Source organism: Canis aureus, chromosome 11 (assembly GCF_053574225.1).
Source record: "Canis aureus isolate CA01 chromosome 11, VMU_Caureus_v.1.0, whole genome shotgun sequence".
NCBI lineage: Eukaryota > Metazoa > Chordata > Mammalia > Carnivora > Canidae > Canis > Canis aureus.
The window spans coordinates 48,497,480-48,509,159 of NC_135621.1; the positions used below are offsets into that span (position 1 = coordinate 48,497,480).

General features: G+C 55.1%; 1 long non-coding RNA gene across 3 annotated transcripts; it reads left to right on the top strand.

The window, feature by feature from the left end:
* The first annotated feature begins 2,016 nt into the window (after positions 1-2,016).
* LOC144324038 (uncharacterized) lies at positions 2,017-11,422 on the top strand. 3 transcript variants are annotated; one of them, XR_013389414.1, is made up of 5 exons: positions 2,017-3,138; positions 3,420-3,518; positions 6,683-6,816; positions 7,725-7,839; positions 11,146-11,422. It is a non-coding gene; the product is annotated as an uncharacterized LOC144324038 (long non-coding RNA). The 3 variants fall into 3 exon arrangements; XR_013389413.1 differs by having other exon boundaries at positions 2,017-3,518; XR_013389415.1 differs by lacking the exons at positions 2,017-3,138; positions 3,420-3,518 and adding an exon at positions 4,953-5,062.
* The last annotated feature ends 258 nt before the right edge of the window (positions 11,423-11,680 follow it).

Consider the following 11,680-nt stretch of genomic DNA (forward strand, 5'->3'; position numbering starts at 1 on the left):
CTGCTTCTCCCTCTGCCTATGTCTCTGCCTATGTCTCTGCCTCTCTCAAGAATAAATAAAATCTTAAAAAAAAAAAAAAAGGAAAGGAAAGTTCAGAGATAAATAACTTGTCTGGGGTCCCCAAGGGGAAGGGGATGACACTGAATACTACCCAGGCCTGCCTGACAAGTGCCCACTGCTCCCTTGGTGGAATCAGGGTCTAGGAGGAGAGAGGATGGAGATGAGTCTACAGCTGGAGAAGCACCACAGGGCAGTGCGCACTCAGTATGCAATGAAGTGTAGAGCCGGCCCTGAGGAAGGAGCAACCCACACAGACATATCCAGCCTGAGAGGCTTCTTGGAGAAGGAGGTTACTGTCTAGGCTGACAGGAGGGGAAGGGCATTCTCAGCTGCCTGAGCAAACCTAAGAGAGCAGCTTCAGCCCAGCTGTTGCCAACATGCCCATGGTCTGTCCCCATCCCGCCGTGCTGGGCCGTAAGGCCAGAGAGGCTGGCAGGAGCCACTGGGAGGAGAGGGTCCCACTGCATCTGCAGAGAGTCCCTGGCAGCCGGGTGGAGGATGGCCCAGCAGGTGTGATTGGTTCTACTGGCTGTTCTTGAATAAAGAGATGAGTATCTAAGTTATTACAGAAATGAGGGCGGGGGGTGGGAGAGGATAAAAACTCGAGATATCAAAGTGTTAGAATCCACTAGATGAGATGGCTAATCAGATGTGGTGGACAGAAGGCAGTGGTCAAGGATGACTCAGCCTCCGGCTTGCGTGATGGGGAGTCTTACCATGAACTGCGATCTAGCACCCATGTGCAGGGAGGGGCTGCTGAGAAAGACAAGTTGTCTGGGATAAATGAGTTTGAGGTCTGGGTGGGCTAGCTATGTAAGTGGAGGTGAGCTTCGGGCTCAGGAGGAAAGGGATTCAAAGGACAGCCAGAATCAGGATGTCCTCTCCAACTAAAGAAAGCAGTCAGGGTTGACTAGAATTTGAGCTCAGTCTGTGGCCTAGGAGGGAAGGACTACAGCAGAACACACTAGACTACACTGAGGACCCTGTGTTCTCAAACTTGAAAAAAGGGTCCGGAAAAAAAAGAAAAGAAAAGAGAAAGAAAAGAAAAGAAAAAAAGAAAAAAAGAAAAGAAAAGAAAAGAAAAGAAAAAGGATCCAGGAGTCTGAGCAGACCACAAGCTAAGTGTTCAACACTGTGCCCATCACTCTCCAGGTGTGCACCTCCCTGACAGCATTAATAAGAACTCAAGGGGCACCTGGGTGGCTCAGATGGTTGAGTGTCTGCCTTTGGCTGGGGGTCATGATCTCAGGGTCCTGAGATCGAGCCCCATATTGGGCTCCCAGCTCAGTGGGGAATCCGCTTCTCCCTCTGCCTCTCCTCCTGTTTGTTCTCTCTCCATATCTTTCTTTCTCAAGTGAATAAATAAGTTTAAAAATCTTAAAAAAAGAAAAGAAAAGAAAAGAACTCAATTCAGGGCTTACGGGGAACCTAAAAACATCCAAGAGCAGATGGAGTCAACTGATTTAATGTTCTTAAATTGCTGAGGTGTGGCCTAAAAGTCTGCCTGACTCCTTTTCCCTTCCCTGCAGAACCCTCCACCCCCACCGGCCACTTGGCTGGCTAGTGAACACTGCTGAGCACTTTCACGTTAATTATCTCACTGGGTCCTCAATGGTTTCCCCCATTTGACAGGTGGGGAGACAGAAGCCCAACGAGACTGGGGTGTGTGGGGCTGAGCGCAGGCTTGCTCCTCTAGGCCTCTCCCTGGGTTCACTCCCTTCTTCCCTGGAACAGCATTCTACAACGTTCCAGGATGCTGAGGCAGCCAGTGTCTGGGTGCAGGGGGGCCGGGCAGACTCTTGGCTTTCTGGCCGCCGGGGTGAGTGGGGGAGAAGTAGCCGTGGCCCCAGGATGCTATCTACTCTCAGGATCTGCTCATTAGCTGCTGGGGGTAATAGGAGTGACCTCAGTGGTGGGTTTTGGGGTTTTTTACTTGTTTGTTTTTTTTCTTTTCCCTTCTAAGAACAATTCATTTTGGTCAAATAGCTAGCATAAAAGTGACTGGTGTTGAGCAACCTCCCCTCCCCCGGCCCTGGCCTCAAGTAGTGATATTTGAGGCACTGTCTCCTGGGGCCACAAGCCCTTGTTGCTTGGGCAGTTCAAAGCCTTGGCTCTCCTACCCCACCCACTTCCCTTCACTGCCTCCCTCCCTCGCTCGCTGGCTTGCTCACCAAGCTTGGGCAGCCTCCCACCAAGGACTGAGGTCCTGCCCCTGTGGCCTGAGCCGAGATCCTCCTGTACCTCTCAAACTCACCCCTCTACTAGCCACCTCGGATGGCAGGCGGGGGCCGGAGTAGGACGGTGTGGGCAGGGGACCCTTCCCTTCTCACCCGTCCTGGAGGCAGAGAAGACCAGGGTGAGGCTGACACGGAGCAGCACATGTCTCTCGTCGTCCCTGCCACTGCTCTGCCAATTCCAGGGCACCTCCCACGTGCCACTGACCACAGGGCCGCACTGAGAAGGCGGACAAGGCAAGGGGAGGCCAGAGGGGACGGTAGGCTGTGGAGGGGGAGGCCAGGCTGAGGCTCCCAGGAGGCAGCCCCCGGGGATGGGATTGGGGGAGCAGGAAGGAAGGAGCTGGGGCCTCTGAGGGAGCTGGGTCCCAGGGCAGAGTGGCTGGATGGGGAGCTGGGGGGAAGGCCAGCAGGGCACCCCAGTCAGAGCCTGGGAGAGCCTGGGAACCCAAAGGCCCATCACAGAGGCTGGGAGGCAGATAGGCCTGCCTGAGACAGAACTTAGAAACACGTGCCTGAGCCAGCAGAGCGCCGGACTTGGGGACCGCACCCCGAGGATGCAGACTCCAGACAGCATTTCCTGGGAGGTAAACTGAGGCCCATGTCCAGTAAGTCAAGAAACTCAGCCAAGCACCTTGAGGCTAACGGCCAAGTGACTGAGGGCCCCAATTTACCTGCCCTGGTAGCTTCTGGCAAGAGACCTCCACCGCCTCCCTTCCAGGACATGCCAGCCTGCAGGCTGCTGTGCCGAGAAGGAGAAGACCAGGCGGTGGTGATGTCAACCAGGGAATTAAGTAAGCAGAGGAGCCGATAACATCACCCCGCAAGGCTTGCTGTGGGCAAGGTGACTCATCAAAGATGGGGCCCCACAATCACAGGGTGATTGTTGTTGTGCCCAGTCCGTAGGATGGGGGAGGAAGAAGGGGGCCGGGACAGGCTCTTCAGCGAGTCCTCTGCTCAGTGGAGAAGCCCCAGAACACAGTGTCCTCTGCCTTCAAAGCTCACAGCTGGCTCAGGAAACAGCCCTCCCTCCCACTGTTGTGATAATCTGTCTACAGCGTTTGGTGTGTGTTTGTGGGGTGCACTGGGGTGGTTTCCCCACCCCCATCCCACTGGGTGCTCCAGGTACCGGAGATCACTAACAGCACAACTGTGGACCACCGTCTGGGGAGGCAGTGCCACCGGATGGCAGACCGCTAACCGCGACCACGTGGCGTCCTCGTGGTGGGTACAGCCTGTTCTCCCGCTGCGGGCCCCTGTAGAGCTGCCTCGACCCATAACTCCCCCACCCCCTTGGGTCTGCTGCTGAGGAGGCCAAAACTTTGTTCTTCCCATCCCCAGGGTCGTCAGGTACGGTTGTCCAAGTTGAGAAGTGAACTAGAGGGATCGCCGCTTACTGTGTGCCAGACCTCATGTCTGTACGTGCTGGCCCTGCCCCTTCTCTTTTCTAAATTACTTCTCACTCCCCTCTTCCACCTAGAATTATCTATTTAGTTTGCCCTTAATAAGCTCATCTTCACACCAAACTTTCCCCCATAAAGCAGAAGCTTCTTTCTTGACCATCTGACTGCATTCATTCATTCATTCCACAGAAATTGTTGAGTTTGTGCCAGGTACGGTTCTATGCCTGGGGACAAGGTAGACCCTCCCTGAGCTCATGAGCCCACATTCTAATTGGGGCAAGGGTGAGGGAACAATAGATAAATAATGTGATGCATAAAACTGCAAGTGACAGTAAGTGCCATGAAGAAAAATAAAGCCAGGCCAGGAGATGGAGGATGATAGGATTCTACTTCAGCGAGAACTGTCCAGAAAGCCTTATCTAAGGAGTTGGCTTCTGAGTGGAGACCTGGAGGCAATAAAGGAAGAAAGCTTCCTGGCAGAGGCCCTCCTGCCAGGCATCCCATGCCAAAAGAAAGTTCCCTAATCCTGCCTGGTCCTGCCAGGAGCCTGGGGCACCGCCTAAGGCACTCACTTCCCAGCTCAGGGTGTCCATTTCCTCCTTGACAAACAAGACACCTGGCTGCACTGGCTCTCCAAGGGCTCCTCCAGCATGAAGTCACTCACCTGGAGACATAAGGAACTTCATGACAGGAGCCTGCCTTGGAAGGCCAGCTTGGTCACCTACAAGCTGTGTGACCTCAGGCAGGTCATTTAGCCTCTCTGAGCTGTTTTCCTTATCCAGAAAATATTCACCTCAGGTTATTGCGAAGGATTAAATGAGCTCGTGGATACGAATCCACCTTGTATATAGTAGGTGCTTAATAGATATCTTCTAGGGCCACACCTGAGAGATGCAAGGTGGTATGGGGAGTAAAGAGGTGCTGTTAACTGCGTGCCTTTCATTAAAGGAATCTGGAGAGGGCAATGCTGACCAGAAGCCACAAAGCCCTGCTGGCTGTCTGGCTGCATAGAGTAGCTCTGGGAGCCCCCAGGCTGGAACCCAGCCTCACAGATCGGGGGCCTGAGGGGTGGGGGCGCAGGCAGGGTCATGCACTCCCCACTGACGTCAGCAGGCAAGGTGGGGTGGGGTGGGGAGCTGTGGTGTGGTGCGGGCCCTTGAACTGTCACATTGTCGTGGCCAGCTTTCAACTTCCTCTGGGGCCCAGGGTGTGCTCAGCCAGTCCTCTCTTCCTTCCTCCTTCTTTTGAGCTCTGTTTGGGGTGAGCACTGTCAGCCCTCTAGCTTCAATCATCATGCTCCCCCCCACTTGTCAGCTCCCAGGACTCCCAGTTCATTCCAGCATGAGCGCCTTCTCCAGGCCTGCCGTGAGTCTGGGTTCCTGGACCACTGCTGGGAGCCCCAGAGCAGCAGGCAGGACCCGCCAGCCTTGGGGTGCAGGCAGGAATAAGAGCTGGGCCCGACTAGCTGCCAAGGCCATGCACTCTTCATCCATGACCTGCCCTGACGTGAATGTCGTGATGGAGGAGTTTTTATACCCTCCCATGCTGGAGGGGCCTGAGGCCCTGGGAAGTAGGAACTGTGGGTGCCCGGGGAGCAGGGTCACCAGGAGCTCCTACCACAGGAGATGGCCTGAGGCACACCCCACAAGGCGGGGGGGTGGGTGCTTGGAGAACAGGGGGTCCACAGTGGACCAGCCCGAGGCTGGGAGACTAGAAGACTCCTGTCCCACCGACGGCTGCAGGCTGAGGGGTGAGCCCCTTCCCCGAGCCCACCTGCGCCCGGCCCTCGGTCTCCGGCAAGCCCCTGGCGGCTCTGGAAGCCGCCGGCTCCGTCTGGGAGGCCAGAACTGGTCGCAAGGCCTGACCCAGGCTGTTCTCAGGCCCTCCTGGCTCGGAGGCAGGAAACCATCAGGGTGACAGCTAACATCGACCGACAGCCTCGCTGCACGGCAGGTGCTGGGCTAAGCACTTTGTGTAGCCCAACCTATTTCATCTTGACAACAGCCCTGCCAGGGAGGAAACGGGGGCACAGAGAGGTGAAGTGACTTGCCCGAGGTCACGCCGAGCTGACACTCAACCCGGGAGGCCTGGTGCCGGGGCAGGCCGCGCTCATCTCCGCCTTGAAGTGGGGTTCCTGGAGCAGGGAAGGCACCACTGGGGGGTCGGGCTGGAGCCGGGGGGCACCGGGAGCTGCGGCAGCCCAGCCAGCCACCGCGGGCAGCGGGCGCCTGAGCCGCAGGGGCGGCGGCTCCACCCCTCCGAGGGCAAGGGCGAGGGCGAGGGCGAGGGCGGAATGCGGCCCCCCCATGGGGATGTGGTTTTGAGGGGAGAAGGCAGAGGAGGGCACTGCTTCCCCCAGAGGACAGAACGGGCAGGTGTGGCTGGGTGGCCCTGCTGGGTGGGCACGAAGCACTAAAGGTGGCATCTCGGGTGCTGCTGGGAAGTTTGCTCGCAGCCTCTTCCCCTGCACCCCCCACCTGCAGCGGGGCTTGGCACAGATGGGTGCCCGGCTCCCGGGCCGGGACCTAAGAGCAGCCAGCCTGGCGGGCGCCCCCTGGCCAACTGCGTGTGCGTGTGTGCGTGCGCGTGATGTGCGTATCAGAAGGCGGGGAGAGGGGGCCTCTGCGGGTGCCAGTTTCCAGGGGAGCCCGTCCCCCACCCCCACCTGCCAAGGAAGCCGCAGAAAACAGGACACTCTGTCTCTAATCTGCACCTCTGGGGCCTCGAAACCGCAGCCACGTCAGCGGGTGGTGGGTGTTGGGGCTGCAGAGGCCGGGTGCGCAGGTGTACGCCAGCATGCATGTGCGGGGGCCCCCGGGGGGTTCCCTGGCCCAGTGCCCCCCCAGGAAGGCGGGTGGGGTGAGGGCGCCGGACCTCCCCCTGCAGCCAGGAGGGCACAGAGTCCAGCCCTCTGACCACAGGCCCCGGCCGGGAGGTGCGGGGGAAGCAGCTATTTCTCCCACAGCCTCCCTCTTCTCTCTGCAGCCCTGCCGACAAGCAGCACAAATGTCTGCGGAGCAGCGAGACCAGCCCCACGTGGATCCAGGCACTTGGGAAATATCGGGGAAGCCCAAAGAGCCCTGCCCTCCCCGGGGCCAACATTCTCCTAGGGGGACACGGTAGACAGAATGGACTGGTGTGTGGGAGGAGGCGAGGGGCCTGATGAGACGTGAGGGAGGCAGAGCTGGGTCAGGAGAGGGCACGGCCGAGTGGGCGAGGGGGCGTATGGGGCTGTGTGCATGCACACCGGTCACAGGAGTTTTCTAAAAAATTTTTTAAAGATTTTATTTATTTATTCATGAGAGACACAGAGAAAGGCAGAGACACAGGCAGAGGGAGAAGCAGGTTCACTGCGGGGGAGCTGGATGTGGACTCGATCCCAAGACCCTGGGATCACGACCTGAGCCAAAGGCAGACGCTCAACCACTGAGCCACCCAGGTGCCCACGAGCAGTAGTGTTAAATTGGGTGGACCAGGTCGGCCCCATTGGGAAGATGATAGGTTGACAAGTGCTCGGAGAGGAAGGAGCCGAGAAGGGTCTGAGGAAGAACACTGCAGAGGATAGGACTCGAACAAAGGCTCCAAAGCTGGAGTGTGCCTGGCCAGGCTAGAGGGAAGGGCAGGCCAACCAGGAGGATAGACCGAAGTGACCCCATGCCTCCAGGCACCTCCTCACCTTGCTCCAAGCAAAGGTCTAATTTCCAGGGAGTTAAAGAAAAGGGATCCTCTGGTACCTGTAGGGGAGGCCTAAGGGCTCTCTTGGAGGAACCAGTGTCTGGAGAAAGGGAGGAGAAGGGAAAAGGTTGAGACTGGAAGGAGCCTATTAGTACTCAGGAGGAGGCCTGAGGTCTGGTGGCTCCTAAAGAGAGAGTGGGGGTAGGAGGCCAAGTGTGGGGCCAAGCTGCACTAGGGCCCACGGGCCTGCCTAAGTGGGGACAAGTCTCTGGGGTCCCCAGGCCCCCATCCCAACATGGGGACCTGGGAGCTCACAGAGAGAATGCAGTGTGGACTTCTGTTCTCCTGCCAGGAGGCTCAGCTGACCACCCTTGGGGAGGAAGGAAGCCTGAGGGTGCAACCACTCTCTGCCCCACCTGCCTCAGCCTGCTGGAGGCCACCAGAACTGCCTGCCAGACCCTTCTGAGGTCAGTGGCCTTCTCTCCCTCCAGTAAAGAAACCTGTAGGGGAGGCAGAGGGTGGGGCCCATTGACCTCAGGAGATGTGGCTGAAAGTTGACCCAGGGTGGGGTGTGCCCCACGGCAACCCCCTGCACAGGCCCACCCTGCCCTGCAGGCTAGGAAATGGATTCCCCTCTAAAGCAGCCAGACCACCAGCAAAGGACGGGAGGCCAGCCCGTGTGTGGCTCTGACAGATGGGGCATGGAGGTCAGGAATCAGAGAAGGGAAGAGGTGGGCTTGGCCTGGGTTTTTTAGGATGGCAGCACATCTGAATGGGTAGAGGGGAGAGAGAACACCTCCACGCACTCACACGTTTGCAGACACACACACACACACACACACACACACACACACCCTTCATGTGCTCATGCATGTTCAGGCCCTTAAGCCCTCACACGTGTAGGTTCTCACAGGGACTCCCACGTGCACCCTGACACGGCCAATGTAACACTCAGACCCGGGAGTCATGCACATTCACATAAGGCATGTGCACATGACAAGAGTCACACACCTACTTACACACTCATAGACATAGATTGGTTCCCCTGGGCACCAGAAATGCATGGGGTATGTCTACAAGACTTAAGGACAACAGAGGATGGAATGTGGCAGTGGGTCCCAGATGGAGATGAGAGGCCAAGTAAGAAGACCCAGAGAGGGGCACCTGGGTGACTCCGTTGGCTAAGGGACTGACTCTGGATTTCGGCTCAGGTCATGATCTCGGGGTCGTGAGATGGAGCCCTGCAGCCAGGCTCTGCGCTGGGCACAGAGCTTGCTTAAGAGTCTCTCTCTCTCTCTCTGCCCCTCCCCTTCTTTCTGCCTCTTCCCTCTCCCCCACCTAAGCATGCTCTCTCTCTCTCTCTTTCTCTCTCTTTCTCTCTCTCTCTAAAAGAAAATAAAAGGGCGCTGAGGAGGGCACTTGATGGGATGAGCCCTGGGTGTTGTTATACTATATGTTGGCAAATTGAATTTAATTTTTTTTAATGTAAAAAAAAAAAAAAAGACCCAGAGAAGGCACGTCATAGACACACCCATACACAGACCACACACATCCCACTACGAGTCAGCCTCAGACAGATCCCACAGCCTTCCCACCTGCCCAGGAACCACTTAGCAGCTTAGCACTTTGCGCAAGTCACTCAAAAGATTTTCTCTTCCATAAAATGAAAGTTTGATAATACCTGCTTTCCGGGCAGCCCCGGTGGTGCAGCGCTGCCTGCAGCCCTGGGTGTGATCCTGGGGACCCGGGATCGAGTCCCGCATCAGGCTTCCAGCATGAAGCCTGCTTCTCCCCCCTCTGCCTGTGTCTCTGCTCTCTCTCTGAATAAATAAATAAATAAATCTTATAAAAAAAAAAAAAAAACCTGCTTTCCATGCTAGGTTGATTTACTGAGAGTTGATAGGTAAATCCCATCTGCTGACCTCCAAGAAACCATTCAGAATCCAGGCACTTTTCCCACCTCTCCCTTGACCACCCTGGCCAGACCACCGGCCCCCCTCCCCCTCTCTGACTCCCCACTGCAACCCACTGAGCCCTCCTCCAAACCTGCCCCTGTGTTTTTATCTCCTGCACAGTAAGAGGCAAAAATCCTCCCAAAGGCCCTCTCCTGTGGTTCTCATCTCCAGCCACCCTGGGCCCTATCTGTTCCACAAACACCCCGGCCATCTCCTCTCAGAGTCTCTGCGCTGGCCCTTCCCTCGGCCTGGAATATCCTCATGGCTCTGCCTTCAGGATGGACTCAGAGGACCCGGCCACACACTACAGCCCCTCCTCAGCACTCCCTAGCCACTCTTAGCATCTCTCACCATCCAAAACACCACTTATTTGATAACTTTTATCTCTATCCAAATGTAAACTCCATGGACACAGGGACTTTTGTCTGTTGTATCCTCTACATCTAGGGTAGTACCTGGGTCACAGGCCTCAGGAGATACTAAACGAATGAATGGATGGATGGGATGAGATAGTAAATAGGTCAGCATTTATAAAGCCAGATCAAAGGGGAGCAGCCAATCTTGAATGCTCTATGGGCCATGTTCGGAGATGTGCAACCACAATACCCCTTTATTCTCAAATGACCCTGGGAAATAAATAGAATTCTTCTTGTACTACAGATGAGAAGCCTGAAGAGGAGAAAGGTTTTGACCAATGGTTGTTGAATTTTGCCCTCAAGAATGGCCACCAACAATCCCTCTCATCTCTGTATCAAATACTCCCTTCAAGGCTTGGCGTGAGCAAACCTGCTGCTCCACCATTTGTTTACAGAACAGCGCACACTGCTTCCGTGACATGTTTCATATACTTTTTTTAAAATTTTTATTTATTTATGATAGTCACAGAGAGAGAGAGAGAGAGGCAGAGAAACAGGCAGAGGGAGAAGCAGGCTCCATGCACCGGCAGCCCGATTCGGGATTCGATCCCGGGTCTCCAGGATCGCGCCCTGGGCCAAAGGCAGGCACCAAACCGCTGTGCCACCCAGGGATCCCCATGTTTCATATACTTGAGGGCTTTTCACATATGCATATCCAGGATGGCCTGGGCAGTTTCCCGGGTGTTCTTAAAGGAAACATAAAGATTTGACACTCTCAATTTACATGATTTCGTGGGGTTTTCTGGATCAAGCGAGTAGCAAACCATTTTAAGAGAAGAAAGGATCTATGTAGGGACAAGGAAGCAAAGAACAGGGTGGACCATGCTAACTGTACAGGTCCCCTCTGCTCATGCACATGCTCCATTGTCCCATCTGACTTCACTTCCAAAACACAACACTTTGTGGAGAACAAACCAGCTGTCCCACCGAGCCCGGCCCACATTTTGGAACTATGAGTAAATAAACATTTACTGATTTGAGCCACTGAGTTTTGTGGGGGCTTGTTACCCAGCGGCTGTTGACTGATACCATGGTGGAGATCACACGGTTAGTGTGAGACCAGACTGTGGTTGAACCCACACTGGTCTGCTTCTCGAGTCCACATTCTTCCGCGTCCCACCCAGGCTTCTTTGCAAACGTTTCATAATATAACTCCTATTTTTCTCCTTGGAGAGTTTAGAGTTGAGCTGGGGGCAAAGGTTACTTAACCGCAACAAATCAAAATTATTATTAGAGCTTGGAAGAAGCCACATCTGGACTCGATATGGGGAACAGGGAATTGGTGTGTGGGTCAGGACTGAGAACAGGCCCAGCCTCTGTCCACGGCCCAGTGGGGTGCCTGTACATCTGTTTTCCATTCTGATTCAGTAAATAAAGCCGCTTTCCTCTGCTGACCCTACAGGAAATGGGAGTCAGAAGTTCAGCTGGCCAGGAGTGGACCTCTCCTCTGATAGAAGCCCTCCCACACGCCTGGACACAATGCAGAGCACGGGGCCTCTGAGCCAACAGGGCAAGAAATTCCTAGGGCCTGCCATGGTCAAGGAATCAGATTTTCCTCATTTAACCAATGGCTGTTGTCCCTGCCATCAGCTATTAGCATGTCAGATTATTATGTCAGGTGTTTATTCTTTTGATCCCATGGTTCATGTGCCAGTAAAGATGTCTTTAGTGGTCAGAAACAGAGAATTTCTATTCCGTTGGCTTAGACAATAAGGAAAGTATATTATCTCACAGAACAAAAAGTCCAGAGGAAGGGTAGCTTCAGCAGAGGTTAATCCTGTAACTCAATATCAGCATCAAGGACTCAGGCTATTTCCTCTTTTCCTTCCCCTCTGCCATTCTCAGCATATTGCCTTGTCCTTGGCTAGCTTTCCTCATGGTCACAAGATGGCTGCTTCTACGCCAGACATCACATTGTCACACAATAATGGCCATAA